Below are 16,413 nucleotides of genomic sequence, written 5' to 3' on the forward strand. Positions count from 1 at the left end.
GCAAACTTGGATGAAGAAAGAATGGTGAACAGCAGCTTGGGAGGCGTTAGGAATCCAGATAGAGCAATCCTTCAAAAGCCATGAACTGGCGCAGAAAAATAATCAATAAAGCTGATGGAATGCTAGCTTTATATCTAGAATGCATGTGGGCGGTCGTCGGATTTTAGTTATGGTTGGACCACACCTGGAGGATTGCAGACAGAACTGGACCTGGGTGCGATTTCCCAAAAGAGAACAAAGGGCCCTAGCGAGCACGTTTAGTCGCGTGTCTCCCGGCACTCGCAATGGCAAGAAACACGTGGCTATTCAACGCGACTCGAGTTGAATAAGGAGCCTAAATGGGGAACACTCAGCTGAGGCCGCACATAGCCCTGTCTTTTACAACGGGGAGCTCTGCTCGTCAGAACTCCCCATTGTATTGAGAGACCTGGATGCCATTTTTAAATGGTGTCCCAATTTCGGTGGCCCCCAAAACAATCGCCAACCTTACCCCCAGCCCGGATACAATATAGGAGAGCTCCCCCCCCACCCCCCGAACACAATATAGGAGGCCCCCCCCCCGCCCAAACTGTCACGCCGGCCAACCCCAGCCCACGTGGAAAAAATGCCAGCTTGACAACTTAGCAGTGCCAACCTGGCAGTACCCATGCCAGCTGGCAGTGTCACATTGGCAATGCCAGGCTGGCACCCAGATGGTACTCCCAGGGTGCCAGATTGGCACTGTCAGCGTACCCAGGTGGCACCAGCAGTGCCAGGGCACCACCCTGCCCAAAGGGCATGCCACAGAGACCTTTGATTCCCTGAGAGACCCCCACGAGTGCCGTGCCATCTGGTCCCCGTTTGCGGGGACCGGTGATGAACAGCACTCGCCCAAGGTCTCTGAGGTTGAATCTCAAAGCCTCAGGTACCTCGGGGATCTGCACATTAGAATGAGGCTTAATGCCTCGCTCAAATTATGCAGATTTGTTTACAAGTGATCTCGCCCATGGTACCACATCGCAACATCTCGTGAAATTGTGTTGCAGCTCGCAAGAAGCTGGGTAGGTCCCGGGAGCGGGGTCTCCCGGATATAAACGGAAACACTGCACCGTGATGAGCTGCTTTTCCGGTGAGCGTGGCCGTTGGATCGTGCCCTATACCTTAGGAATTGTCTCTTGGGAATGCAGCGTAGTTTTACAAAAACCCACGCAGCCACGTGGAGAACGTGCAGACTCCGCACAGACAGTGAACCAAGCCAGGAACCGAACCTGGGACTCTGGAGCTGTGAAGCGACTGTGCTAACCACTGTGCTACCATATGTTGGTGCAACTATACAAGGCATCGGTGAGACCGCACCTGGAGAATTGTGCACAGTTTTGGTCCCCTTATTTGAGGAAAGATGTAGAGGCACTGGAGGCAGTTCAGAGGAGGTTCACTAGGTTGATTCCAGAGATGAGGGTCTTAGGAGGAGAGATTGAACAGTTTAGGCCTTTACTCTCTTGCGTTTAGGAGAACGAGGGGAGATCAAATTGAGGTATACAAGGATAAGAGGTAGCAAATTTAAAATAGAGTTGAGGAGAAACTACTTCTCCCAAAGGGTTGTGAGTCTGTGGGATTCAATAGTAATAATCTTTATTATTGTCACAAGTAGACTCACATTAACCCTGCAATGCTCAGGGAGCCCAGCAAATCACACCCATATGTTCTGGGCATGCCCAGCGCTGGAGGAATTTTGGAAGGGCGTAGCGAGGACGGTGTCGAGGGTGGTAGGATCCAGGGTCAGACCGGGCCGGGGGCTCGCAATATTTGGGGTGGCAGAGGAGCCAGGAGTGCAGGAGGCGAAAGAGGCCAGAATTCTGGCCTTTGCGTCCCTGGTAGCCCGGCGAAGGATTCTCCTTCAGTGGAAAGATGCGAGGCCCCCAAGCGTGGAATCCTGGATCAGCGATATGGCAGGGTTCATTAAATTGGAGAAGGTGAAATTCGCCTGGAGAGGGTCGGTACAAGGGTTCTTTAGGTGGTGGCAACCGTTCTTAGACTTTCTGGCAGAACGATAGACATTGGTCAATGGCAGCAGCAGCTCGGGGTGGGGGGGGGGGGTTAACATTATTTTTGTTTATGTTATTTACACTGGAGGGTTTGAGGGGGTGTATACACCTGTTGTGTTAAGTCGGGGTGTTAATGTTAATTTATTATTTATGTACCGGGGGGGCGCAGTTTGGGGGGTTGCTTTTTTAGATTGTGTTTTGTACTTAACCCTGTTGGGTTCTTTTTTCTTTCTCATTTTGTTATTGATATTTTATGAAAACCTTTAATAAAAATTATTTAAAAAACAAAACAAAAACATTAACGCTGCAATGGAGATTCTGTGAAAATCCCCGAGTCGCCACACTCCGTTACCCAGAGAGCGGTGGATGCTGGGACAGTGAGAAAATTTAGCGAGATGTTAGACAGATTTCTAATTGGTAATGAAGGGTTATGGAGAACGGACAGGATGGTGGAGTTAAGGCCAGGATGAGATTTTGTTTCATTCATTCTTGGGATGTGGACATTGCTGGCTGAACCAGCATTTATTGCCCATCCCCAATTGCCCTTGACCTGACTGTGTGTGTGTGTGTGTGTGTGTGTGTGTGTGCGGTGGGGGAAGAATGCAATTAAGAGTCAACCACATCGCTGTGTGGGGCTGGAGTCACATGTAGGCCAGACCGGGTTAGATTTCCTTCCTGAAGGACAGTAGTGAACCAGGTGGGTTTTTACGACACTCGGCAATGGTTTCATGATCATTCGACTTTTCATTCCAGATTTTTATTGAATTCAAATTTCACCAATTCCCACGGTGGGATTCGAACCTGGGACCCCAGAGCAATACGTTGGGTCTCTTGATTACTAATCCAGTAACAATACCACAATGCCACCGTCTCCCCACAGGCCAGACCTGATCGAGTGGCGGAGCAGAGATTCAATGGGCCAAATGGCCTAATTCTGCTCCTATATCTTCTTGCTGACCCACATCCTTGTAAATGAGCACTAAATACAGATTATCTGGTTGTGGTCACGTTGCTGTTTGTGGAACCTTGCTGTACATGCGCAACCTGCCTGCCACATTTTCTGCATGACAAGAGTTACTGTCCTTCGACAGCATTTCATTGGCCGTAACGTACATTGGGATACCCGAGACTATGCATAGCACGGCATAAATGCATCTCCTTGATTTTAACTGGTTGGACAGTTTTTGATCCACTCGCTACCTGATTCATTTTAACATGTTGGGTCCTTCTTAATGCCAGGGGCTGCTGGACACAAACAACATGGATAGAATTCCTACAGTGCAGAAGGAGGCCATTCAGTCCATCGCGTCTGTGCCGACCCTCTGAAAGAGCACCCTACCTAGGCCCACTACCCCCCCTGCCCAATGCCCATGTAACCGACACATCCCTGGACACTAAGGGGCAATTTAGCACGGCCGATCCACCTAACCTGCACATCTGGACTGAGGGAAGAAACCGGAGCGCCCGGAGGAAACCCACGCAGACACGGGGAGAACGTGCAAATTCCACACAGGCAGTCACCCAAGGCCGGAATTGAAACCGGGTCTCCCGGTGCTGCGAGGCAGCAGTGCTAACCACTGTGCCACCATGCCTATCTTCTCTCACCCTTTGGCACACTTCACTTGAGGGGACCTGACACTCTCCGGCACCTTGACAAGCTCAAACACATCTTAGATAAGGGAGAACCTGAATAATATATATATATATATATAGATGTGATAAACACACAATATACACATTTGAAACGGAAAATTTGGCAGAGCTACGTAGAAAGAGGAGGATTAATTGGACGGCTCGGTTCAAAAATTGAGCACCGATATGACGGACTGAATGATTTCCTCCTGTGCTGTACGGATGCGGTGATTTGACAATAGCTCGTCTCGATAGCTCTAAACGTGCACCAAAGCATCAGCAAAATGGAGAAGGCTGAACTACGACCCAGATTTGAAAAACATTTATGCAACGTGATAGCCACTTTTCATTTTCCCTTTGGATTTTCTTTTTAAGCAGTTTCGTACAAAATGCCCATAGTAATAGGATGCATTTTGACTGTCAGACAGCAGCTTCATGTCGTGTCATTAATTATCCTTCAATCTGACAGCAATTCCACAGGCACTAACAAGGCTGGTGAAGCAAAGTGTAGTTAGTCATGAGCCACGAATGAATATGAATAACCGACCTTTTCTGAACAAACAGAACTCTAAACAGTTATACCCCATTACTACGGTAACCAATATTATATCTTCTACTGAGTGCACATAATTCAAACACGGTGCTGCCTCACTGTTTGCTCAGAAATGAAATCGAACATGTGCACCCGTTTGCTATTTACCAAGAACGAGCAGAAAAGAGTGAATAGAACTGGTTACCTTATTCAGACACACAAAAGAAGAGCAGATTGCCCGGCGGTTTAATTTATTGTCATCTTTTGTTATTTTACGACATATAGAGCAAGCAAATAATAGCCACCTTGTTTAAATGCTCTCTCTTCAGAGCAGTGACCCAATCTGTTCAGAGCAGCCTGTCGCTTAACCAATACGAAACTCAGGAAGGGCTACAAGTTCTGACTTGGAGAGAGGGAGAGAGAGAGAGAGAGAGGGAGAGAGAGAAACTGGGATAAAGAGGGAAAAAGGAGAGAGAGAGAAACTGGGATAAAGAGGGAAAAAGGGGAAAGAAAGAGAGAGAAACTGGAAAAAAAAGAGGGAAAAAGGAGAGAGACAAACTGGGATAAAGAGGAGGAAAGGAGAAAGAGAGAGAGAAACTGGGATAAAGAAGGAAAAAGGAGCGAGAGAGAGAAACTGGGATAGAGGAGAAAAGGAAAAAGAGAGAGAGAAACTGGGATAAAGTGGAAAAAAGGAGAGAAACTGGGATAAAGAAGGAAAAAGGAGAGAGAGAAACTGTGATAAAGAGGAAAAAAGGAGGGGGGAAACTGGGACAAAGGAGGAAAGGAGAAAGAGAGTGAGAAACTGGGATAAAGAGGGAAACAAGAGAGAGACAGAGAGAGAAACTGGGATAAAGAGGGGAAAAGGAGAGAGAGAGAAACTGGGATAAAGAGGGGAAAAGGAGAGAGAGAGAAACTGGGATAAAGAGGGAACAATGAGAGAGAGAAACTGGGATAAAGAAGGAAAAAGGAGAGAAAAAGAGGGAGAGAGAGAAACTGGGATAAAGAGGAGAAAAGGAGAGCGAAAATTGGTAAAGAGGGAAAAAGGAGAGAGGAAGAGAGAGAGAAACTGGGATACAAAAGGAAAAAGGAGAGAGAGAGAAACTGGGATAAACAGGAGAAAAGGAGAAAGACAGTGAGAAACTGGGATAAAGAGGGAAACAAGAGAGAGACAGAGAGAGAAACTGGGATAAAGAGGGGAAAAGGAGAGAGAGAGAAACTGGGATAAAGAGGGGAAAAGGAGAGAGAGAGAAACTGGGATAAAGAGGGAAACAAGAGAGAGACAGAGAGAGAAACTGGGATAAAGAGGGGAAAAGGAGAGAGAGAGAAACTGGGATAAAGAGGGGAAAAGGAGAGAGAGAGAAACTGGGATAAAGAGGGAACAATGAGAGAGAGAAACTGGGATAAAGAAGGAAAAAGGAGAGAAAAAGAGGGAGAGAGAGAAACTGGGATAAAGAGGAGAAAAGGAGAGCGAAAATTGGTAAAGAGGGAAAAAGGAGAGAGGAAGAGAGAGAGAAACTGGGATACAAAAGGAAAAAGGAGAGAGAGAGAAACTGGGATAAACAGGAGAAAAGGAGAAAGAGAGTGAGGAACTGGGCTAAAAAGGAAAAAGGAGAGAGAGAAAGAGAGAGAGAGACTGGGATAAAGAGGGAAAAAGGAGAGAGAAATTGAGATAAAGAGGAAAAAAGGAGGGAGAGAGAAACTGGGATAAAGAGGAAAAGGAGAGATAGAGGAGAGAGAAATTGGGATAAAGAGGAAAAAAGGAGGGAGAGAGAAACTGGGATAAAGAGGAAAAGGAGAGATAGAGGAGAGAGAAACTGGGATAAAGAGGAAAACAGGATAAAGAGAGAGAAAAAGAGAGGGAGAAAAAGGAGAGGCAGCAAGAGAAACAAAGTAACAAATAAGAGAGCAAAAAAAGAGGCAAAGACAGAAAGAGAGACAAATGGAAAAAGGGGAGAAAGAAAAAAAAAAGAGATGGAGACGAAGGAAGAAAGTAAGATGGAAAGGTGAAAAGAAAGATTTGCTTTCATATACTGCTTTTTCCAGCCTCAGGATAGTCAAAAGCATGTTACAATCCATGAAGCACTTTTTAAATGAAATCATTGCTGTATCTTCAGAAAAGGGGCAGCCAATTTGTACATAGAAAGCTCCAAAAAACAGGGTCATTTAGGACTGAGATGAGGAGAAATTGCTTCACTCAACAGGTCATTGGAATTCTTTACCCCAGAGGGTTGTGGATGCTCCGTTGTTGACTATATTGGAGGCTGGGTCTCAGGAAATCAAGGGATATGGGGAGTGGGCGGGAAAGTGGGATTGAAACCCGAGGTCAGTCACGATCTTATTGAATGGCGCAGCAAGCTCGACACGATGTATGCTCTCCTACTCATGTTCTTGAGAAGCTTGTGCATTCTAGCAATCCCTTGGGACTTTGTTCCTCCGGGTTAGGCCAAGGCCCGGTGGGGAGAGGTGCCAGGTAAAGTGCAGTTCGAAAAGTCCTCAAAGGCCTCGAAGGAAGGCTGTCCGTCACCCCGAATGTGAAGGTGAAGACAGCCGCTGCAGCAAGGTGGTCTTGGTCATCGTGGTTTGACACGTCACAAATCTGGGCGCCAACTCAGCAAGATCCTGTGTGGACCACCACCGTGTCCCAAGGACCTCACATTAAACAAAGTCAAACGTAGGCTTCCGCCAGGGTCCATTCGCCAAGTCCTGTGAAGATGCAGAATTGGCGATGGGGCACTGGCTGTGAACCTGGGAGTCCCTCGTCAAGAATCTGCCCCACGGGCAAAAGATGCCTGAAAGTCATTGGATACCTGTGCTGGGCAGAGGTGAGATGCCAAGTGCTGCAACTAATCTCAATCCTTTGGCTTATTAAAGAAAGAAAGACAGTTTTGGTCTCCTCATCTAAGAAAGAACAGACTTGTCATAGAGGGAGTGCAGGGTCACAGTCCCAGGGTACTGGGTAGACTACTTAGGACTCAGAGGGTGGGGAACCTGTAGAATTCTCTATTACATGAGGCTGTGGAGGCCAACTAACTGAATATATTTAAGGTGGAGGTGTGGGCTTAGGTAGGGTGCCCTTTCCAAGGGCCGGTGCAGACTCGATGGGCAGAATGGCCTCCTTCTGCATTGTAAGTTCTATGAAAAGAAGGAAATAGGCACATATCTGGACTCTAAAGTTACCAAGGCTTTTGGGGAGAGCACGGGAGTATGGCATTGAAAGAAGAGATCAGCTTGATCATCCTGAATGATGTGGCAGGCTGGAAGGGCCAAATAGCCTTTTCCTGCTCCTATTTTCTATGTTTTAAGATACCTTATTGATACACAGCGTATCCCCAGTGGAAAACACATGCTTGTACTTTGGGCGAGGTTGATACTGAATTGGTGCTCAACGCCCATATCCTCCCCAACCCACTTCGATCATAAATGACGAACGGTGGCGGTTTGGAAAGAATGGTGGAGACCACCCATGGATACCCAAGGAGTCGACACTTGCAGCAAAGGAGGGAGGGGGGAAAATTGACAGCACAAAGGGGGAGGAAGAGGGAGAAAAACAGAAATTTAAAAAAATTCTCGTGTGTTCTTTTAACAGCAAACTGATTAATGATTTGGAATTGCGGTGCTGCATGTTCTCAATCTGTTGCAAAGCTCACTAGGCAAGGCGGGCTTACCTCCTCCGGGTTAGTGACCTCAAGATTGTCTGAGCTCTCAGACAGCAAACCAACAACACATGAGAGCGGTTAGCTCTAAAAGCGAGCGCAACGCTGCAGAAATAATTCCTCATTCAGCCTCCCAAGCCAATCTGTTTTGGATTAGGACCCAGCGCGGGTTAGCTCTGTTCTTCATTTTGTGCTTTTCAAGTGCACCAACTGTGAAGAGGTCCACCGACAGGGAGAGAGAATAAAGGCATTTTTTTCTGTCCTGGTAAATCATACCCGTATACGGACGCCAGCTCAAACCAACCAGCCCAAGTTTTAATTGAACCCCAATGTATCTTATTTAAGGACTTTCTTTGACACGTGCCAATCGAGCCACATCAACGACTCAAATTAATTAACAGCAGTTAAACGGCCGATCACAGCAAACAGTCTCCATCTCCCCGGTGTGGAACGATCAAACCAAAGCTTAAAGAAAGATTCAAGTCTTCCATCTCCTCTCTCTCCCCCCCCCCCCCCCCCCCCCCCCACCCCCGGCCACACCTCGTGATCTTTACTGAACTGACCCTGCACCACCAGTACATCAACATTCTCCTGCGGAATACCTGACACGTATTAACAAACGACTGCTCTAAGACATGTAGGATATATACTGTGAAATGAGGTTGTCTCACAAGACAGATGTTTCAAATGTTTTGTTGGAGCACTGCTGGCCAACTTAACCATTCAGTTCTGGCTGAGCTCCACTCCTTCAATTCTCAGTTGACATCTCAAATGTTGAACAGAACATATTTACCTAACATCTTGTTTTCATGCTTTGCAGCGACTAATTTCAAAAGGTATAATCCACACCCACACAGTGTCAGTGAGAGGAGTGCTGCAGGGCATTGAATGTACAAACATAGATCTGCAGACATTCCATAATTTATACTTGCAAACCAATGTGATTAATGCACATTCTAAGGCTATTCAGTGTAGGTAATGCTCCCCCGCTGAATTCAACACAGATACGTCTGGTTTTCCTATTAAAACTCATTTGAGTTTTCTCCCAGTTGCTTCAGACTCCTGCTGGTTTCTTTTTCTAATTCATTCAAGAGGTTTGAGCTTTGTTGGCTAGTCCAGCAGTTACTGCACATCGGCTAATTGACCTTGGAAAGGTGACTATGAGCTTCATTCTTGAACTCCTGAAGTTAGGGAGGGCGTTCGAGGATTTCGAGCCAGTAACAAATTTCCAAGTCAGGCTGGTGAGCGTCTTGGAGGGGGGAACTTCCAGGCATGTCTCTGCTGCCCTTGTCTTTGGAATGTGCTGCCTGAAGAGCCTTGGTGAGATCCTGCAGTGCATCATGTAGAGGGCGCACGCTGCTGTTACTGCGTGTCAGTGGTGGGAGTGAACCTTTGTGGAAGGGATGCTAATCTAGCTGGCTGCTCTGTCCAGAATGTTGTTGAAGTTCTTCGAGATAGCTGCACCTATCCAGACAAGTGGAGAGTATTCCATTACGCTCCTGACTTGTGCCTTGCAGATGGTGGACAGGCTTTGGGGAGTCAGGAGGCCACACCAGATCCTTTGGCACTTTGAGTCAAGTGGACCAACTTGGTGTGTAAGCCGTGACATAGAGACCAGGGGCGAAATTCTCCGGAAACGGCGCGATGTCCGCTGACTGGCGCCCAAAACGGCGCAAATCAGACGGGCATCGCGCCGCCCGAAAGGTGCGGAATGCTCCGCATCTTTGGGGGCCGAGCCCCAACCTTGAGGGGCTAGGCCGGCGCTGCACGAATTTCCGCCCCGCCAGCTGGCGGAAAAGGCCTTTGGTGCCCCGCCAGCTGGCGCGGAAATGACATCTCCTGGCGGCGTATGCGCGGGAGCGTCAGAGGCCGCTGACAGCTTCCCATGCATGCGCAGTGGAGGGAGTCTCTTCTGCCTCCGCCATGGTGGAGACCGTGGCGGAGGCGGAAGGGAAAGAGTGCCCCCACGGCACAGACCCGCCCGCGGATCGGTGGGCCCCGATCGCGGGCCAGGCCACCGTGGGGGCACCCCCCGGGGCCAGATCGCCCCGCGCCCCCCCCAGGACTCTGGAGCCCGACCGCGCCGCCTTGTCCCGCCGGTAAGGCAGGTGGTTTAATTTACGCCGGCGGGACAGGCATTTTAGCGGCGGGACTTCGGCCCATCCGGGCCGGAGAATCGCGCGGGGGGGGCCCGCCAAACAGCGCGGCGCGATTCCCGCCCCCGACGAATCTCCGCCGCCGGAGACTTCGGCCACCGGCGGGGGCGGGATTCACGCCAGCCCCCGGCAATTCTCCGACCCGGCGGGGGGTCGGAGAATTTCGCCCCAGAACTTTTCACTTCTGTGGCCATCTACATATCTCATGGTGCTTCTAATCATTCATGGGACGTGACCAGACCAAAGCTTCTTGCCCATCCCTAACTGCCCTTGAGAGAAGGTGGTGGTGAGCCATTTTCCTGATCAACTGTTTGGTTTTTCCGAGGGTGGCCTAGATATTGCTGTCCGTCTGGTATGGGACAAGCCGGATTGGGTAAGGCTACCAGATTTCTAAACATAATGAGCCAGCCATCTAGTAGTTTATAGAACATAGAACATACAGTGCAGGAGGCCATTCAGCCCATCGAGTCTGCACCGACCCACTTAAGCCCTCACTTCCACCCTATCCCCGTAACCCAATAATCCCTCCTAACCTTTTTTTGGTCACTAAGGGCAATTTATCATGGCCAATCCATCTAACCTGCACATCGTTGAACTGTGGGAGGAAACCGGAGCACCCGAAGGAAACGCTGACACTGGGAGAACGTGCAGACTCCGCACAGACAGTGACCCAGCGGGGAATCGAACCTGGGAACCTGGCACTGTGAGGCCACAGTGCTATCCACTTGTGCTACCGTGCTGCCCTTCATTACTGATACTGGCTTTTAACTCCAGATTTCACTAAATTAATTAAATATACATTTCTCAGGAACCATGGGGGGGGGGGGGGGGGGGGGGGGGGGGACGGGGGGACAACAACAACAGTTGAACTTACCTCTCCGTCTGATTAATTAATCCAGGCCCGTAGATTACTCGCTCAGTAATATAACAGCAAAGCCACCATATTCCCCTCAGTGAATGGGAACCCACAGACTGAGTGAAGAGGGCGAGTGTCGCACCAGTAACGCTCGAGAAGCTTAACGCCATCCAGGAAAAAGCAGCTCGTTTGATTTGCGCTCCATCCACTGCCTTAAACATCCACCCCCTCCAGCACCAGAGCACAGTGGCACCAGTGCGTATAACTGACACAATGCCACAACTCACCAGGACTTCTTCAACTGCACCTTCCCAACCTGCTTTCCTCTACCACCTGGAGGGACCACCTGAGGACGGCACAGTAGCACAGTGGTTAGCACTGTCGCTTCCTAGCTCCAGGTTCCCAGGTTCAATTCCCAGCTTGGGCCACTGTCTTCTCCTCGTGCCTGCGTGGGTTTCCTCTGGGAGCTCCGGTTTCCTCCCACAGTCGAAAGTCATGCAGATTAGGTGGACTGGCCTTGCTAAATTGCCCTTCAGTGTCCAAAAAGTTTGGGTTGAGTTGGGTTACGGGTACGGTGCGGAGGTGTGGGCTTAAGTTGGGTGCTCTTTCCAAGGGCCGGTGCAGGCTCAATGGGCTGAATGGCCTCCTTCTGCACTGTAAGTTCTATGTCCATGACCAAGCAGCAGACACATGGGAACGCCACCAAGTACAAGATCCTCTTCCATAAGCCACAGGAGCAGAAGTAGGCCATTCGGCCGATCGTGTTAGCTCCGTCATTCAATGAGATCATGGCTGATCTGGCATAATCCTCAACTCCACTTTTTCGCCTTATCCCCATAACCCTCGATTCCCTTCAACCCAAGCCACACACCATCCTGACTTGGAAATATATCGCTATTCCTTCACCATCGCTGGGTCAAAATCCTAAAACTCCCTCCCTAACAGGACTGTGAGTGCATACCATCTGGACTGCAGTGGTTCAAGGCAGCGACCCATGACCTTCCAAGTGGCAATTGGGGATGGCCAACAAACGCAGACCCAGCCAGCAACACCCATATCCCTTGAACGAATAGAAAAGTGCTGCCAAAATAGTGAAGTCGAAAATCCCAACCAGAGTTCTGAATGTGCAAACGTGCAGGTGATGGGGAGGGGGCCAGGCGGACTGCCAGAAACAAGTATTTCAGTCCATGTGATCCACACCGGATTTTATGCTTTTCACAAGTCTCCCACCGCACCTTATCTCACACGAGGAACACATCATTTGTTCCCTAGCCGCCTCATGAACATAAAATGTTGCTTCAGGTGCCATGCCACGTGACGAGAAATCATGATCACATTCCAGGTGCCCTGGCACACACTAAACAGTTACTCTGGTTAGTCGCGTTCACCCATCATCCCTGTGCTTGCTGACCTACCACTCCAGCTAGGCCTCAATTTTAAAATTCTCACACTTGTGTTTAAGGCCCTCCTTGGCCTCACCCCTGACCACATCTCTATAATCTTCCGAGATCGTTGTGCTCATCCAATTCTGGCCGCTTGCCCAGTGCCCATTTTAATTACACAACCACTGGTGACCATGTCTTCATTTGTATGGGCTCCAAGTCTGGCATTCTCTGCCTAAACCCTCGACCTCTCTCTCCTCCAATCCCTGCCTAAACCCGCGAACTCTCTCAATCCTCCATTCACTGCCTAAACCCGCCACCTCTCAATCCTCCATTCCCTGCCTAAACCCTCCACCTCGCTCTCCTCCATTCACTGCCTAAACCCTCCACCTCTCTCTCCTCCATTCCCTGCCTAAACCCTCCAGCTCTCCCTCCTCCATTCTCTGCCTAAACCCTCCACCTCTCTCTCTCCTCCATTCTCTGCCAAAGCTCTCCACCTCTCTCTCCTCCATTCCCTGCCTAAACCCTCCACCTCTCTCCCCTCCATTCCCTGCCTAAACCCTCCAGCTCTCCCTCCTCCATTCTCTGCCTAAACCCTCCACCTCTCTCTCTCCTCCATTCTCTGCCAAAGCTCTCCACCTCTCTCTCCTCCATTCCCTGCCTAAACCCTCCACCTCTCTCCCCTCCATTCCCTGCCTAAACCCTCCAGCTCTCTCTCCTCCATTCCCTGCCTAAACCCTCCAGCTCTCTCACCTCCATTCTCTGCCTAAACCCTCCACCTCTCTCTCTCCTCCATTCTCTGCCTAAACCCTCCACCTCTCACTCTCCTCCATTCACTGCCTAAACCCTCCACCTCGCTCTCCTCCGTTCCTTGCCGAAACCCTCCACCTCTCTCTCCTCCATTCATTGCCTAAACCCTCCACCTCTCTCTCCTCCATTCCCTGCCTAAACCCTCCACCGCTCTCTCTCCTCCATTCTCTGCCAAAGATCTCCACCTCGCTCGCCTCCATTCCCTGCCTAAACCCTCCACTTCTCTCTCCTCCATTCATTGCCTAAACCCTCCACCTCTCTCTCCTCCATTCCCTGCCTAAACCCTCCACTTCTCTCTCTCGCCATTCCCTGCCTAAACACTCCACCTCTCTCTCCTCCATTCATTGCCTAAACCCTCCACTTCTCTCTCCTCCATTCCCTGCCTAAACCCTCCACCTCCCTCTCCTCCATTCCCTGCCTAAACCCTCCACCTCCCTCTCCTCCATTCCCTGCCTAAACCCTCCACCTCGCTCTCCTCCATTCCCTGCCTAAACCCTCCACCTCTCTCCTCCATTCCCTGCCTAAACCCTCCATCTCTCTCCTCCATTCTCTGCCTAATCCCTCCACCTCTCAATCCTCCATTCCCTGCCTAAACCCTCCACCTCTCTCTCCTCCATTCCCTGCCTAAACACTCCACCTCGCTCTCCTCCATTCCCTGCCTAAACTCTCCACCTCTCTCTCCTCCATTCCCTGCCTAAACCCTCCACCTCTCTCTCCTCTTTAAATATATTCCTTAAAATTGACCAGGACAAAGCTTATGATCACTTGCTGTGATTGATACATTGCGAAATGTTTTTGCGATGCTAAAACGCTTTGTAAATAAAAGTTGTTTTTGTGAGGGATAACTATCAACCAAACACCAGGGAGAACTCCTCTTCACTTGTTGAAATAGCGCCTTGGGTCTTTTACAGATCTAATAATAATAATAGCTTATTGTCACAAGTAGACTTCAATGAAATTACTGTGAAAAGTGCCTAGTCGCCACATTCAGGCGCCTGTTGGGGGGAGGCCGGTACGGCAATTGAACCCGCACTGCTGACATTGTTCTGCATTACAAGCCAGCTGTTTAGCCCACTGTGCTAAACCTGCCCCTAACCAGAGCAGGCTGATCAAGCCTTGGTTTACTGTAGATCCAAAAGGTGGTCCTTCCGACAGTGCAGTGCTCCCACTGGACTGCTCTGGAATCAATCATTTCCAGAACCCGGTTTATCGGAAGAAACAATCAAAAAGGGGTTTTGAAACAAGGTAATAATGAGCAGAGAGAGTGAGGTATTACCATTGAACTGGGGTGTGAAGCAGACAGGCTCACTGACTCAAAGCAAGTAAGATGAATCACCCCAGTCAACATGTAGTAATGCAAGCTCAAAGCCATGGGCTGGATTTCATGGTTCCGGACAGGCTCTCAGAAGCGTAACGGGAAGTGAGTGGTTCTGCTCACACCCGCGCCTGCGATCTCTTGAGCATTGGGCAGCCAGAGTGGCTTCCTGGCAGGAAGGTGACCATCTTATGTTGGGAAAAGTGGGGGGGGGGGGGCTCCACATCCAACCATAGTCTATTTTGGGACGTCTTGTGGGAGAAGGGTTATGGTATGGCATAAACTGGAAGTCGGTCACCAATGTAAAGGTCCCATCCCACGCCCTTTCACCCTCTTTTTTATTGGCAGCCAAAAACAGTAGGACGTCCAAGCGCTGCACCTTCCCCAGCAGAAGCTCCTGCCCCATGCAACCAGAGTCCTGTTGGCAGGCCTTTTCTTCTGCCCCTCTGCCATCTAGTCATACCTAGCGTAAATCACTCTCAAACTCTTCCCTGTCCATTGACTGAAAAAATGCAGTAAGCAGGGAAAGAATTGTGGAAAATTGGCTCAGTAACAAGCCCAATAGCTTGTAATTTGGTCAGTTCAAAATGGTAGGTGGGCTGTCCATTTCAGCACCCGCTCACTTTCCGTATTATTGGAGAACAGCGGGAAGGTTGCATATCATCACATCATGTTGCCAGAGGTGACTGGGAGCACGGGGAGCCTCGCAAAGTGCTGGTAGGAAGGATTTTGTGCCAGCGACTCTAGGGTGACATAGTTCCAAGTCAGGATGGCGTGGAACCTGGAGGGGAACTTGCAGGAGGGGTGGTGGAATTCCCATGCATCCACTGTCCTTATCCTCCAAGGTAGAGATCGTGGGTTTGGGATGTGCGAAGGTGCCTTGTGAGTTGCTGAAGCAGATGGTGCACATCAGTGCCAATTTGCGTCAGAGGTGAAGGGAGTGAATGCTTAAGATGGTGGATTGGATGCCATTCGAGCAGACTGCTTTGTCCTGGATGGGTGCTGAGCTTCTTGGGTGTTGTTGAAGTTGCACTCACCCAGTGGAGAGCATTCCATCACAATCCTGATGTATGTCTTGTAGATGCTGCACAGGCTTTAGTGAGTCACTCACCTCAGGTGAGTTATGCCCAGCTTCTGACCTGCTCTTGTAGCCACAGAATAATGTGGCTAATCTAGCTCAGTCTGAAATGTCTTAGATGCCACAGGACCATTTATTTGCATTGAAGTAGCCCGTCTAATACAGTGAAACATCCCAAGACATTCTGGAGGAGCAATTATCAAACAAAATCAGAATCTTAAGGAGACATCAGGGCAGATAATCAAAAGTATGGACAAAGAGCAAGGTTTTAGCACGTCTTACCCATCCTAATGGCAGCCTCTTGGAAACATTCACGGTGAAAACGATGGAGCTCACTTTAAGTTCTTCAACTTGTGGCCAACTAGCCTGACCACACCCAATGAAGAATGGTGGCTTGGTCAAGACACCCAGCGTAAGAGTGAAGGCTGACCATAAGATGTAGGAGCAGAAGTAGACCATTCGGCCCTTCGAGTCAACTCTGCCATTCAATGAGATGGCACAGTGGCCAGCACTGCTGTCTCTCAGCGCCAGGGACCCGGGTTTGATTCCGGCCTTGGGCGACTGTGTGGAATTTGCACATTCTCCCAGTGTCCGTGTGGATTTCCTCTGGCTCCCTCCCACAGTTCAAAGAAATGCCATGATCAACGTGTGGGGTTACGGGGATAGGAAGGGGAAGTAGGCCTAGGTAGAGTATTCTTTTGGCAGATTTAATGGGCCAAATGGCCTTCCTTCTGTACTGTAGGGATTCTATGGCGTCCATGGAGATCATGACTGTTCTGATATAATCCTCAACTCCATTTTTCTGCCTTATCGTCATATCCTTTATTCCCTTACGTGATTTGACAAAATTGGCAAGCAAAGTGTCAAAGTGGAGAATTTCACAAAGAGATTTGCACCGTTTCCATTGGGTTTATTTCCACATATAGTTTCTGCAGCAGGAATAGTTTTGCAATGGCGCTGCTCCATAAATGGCTA

At 49.4% G+C, this 16,413-nt stretch overlaps 1 protein-coding gene across 10 annotated transcripts in view; it reads right to left on the reverse strand.

Moving 5' to 3' along the window:
* Nucleotides 1-16,413, reverse strand: part of adgrl2a (adhesion G protein-coupled receptor L2a) — a 695,216-nt gene that overhangs the window by 489,899 nt on the left and 188,904 nt on the right. Inside the window, exon 1 of one of the 10 annotated variants that reach the window (XM_072510359.1) lies at nucleotides 4,394-4,415. The exons of the other annotated variants lie outside the window; for them this stretch is intronic. The gene's annotated coding sequence lies outside the window, so the exon portion shown is untranslated. Of the gene's footprint in view, nucleotides 1-4,393; nucleotides 4,416-16,413 lie in introns of those variants that run through there. 10 annotated transcript variants of the gene reach the window in all.

Source organism: Scyliorhinus torazame, chromosome 7 (assembly GCF_047496885.1).
Source record: "Scyliorhinus torazame isolate Kashiwa2021f chromosome 7, sScyTor2.1, whole genome shotgun sequence".
NCBI lineage: Eukaryota > Metazoa > Chordata > Chondrichthyes > Carcharhiniformes > Scyliorhinidae > Scyliorhinus > Scyliorhinus torazame.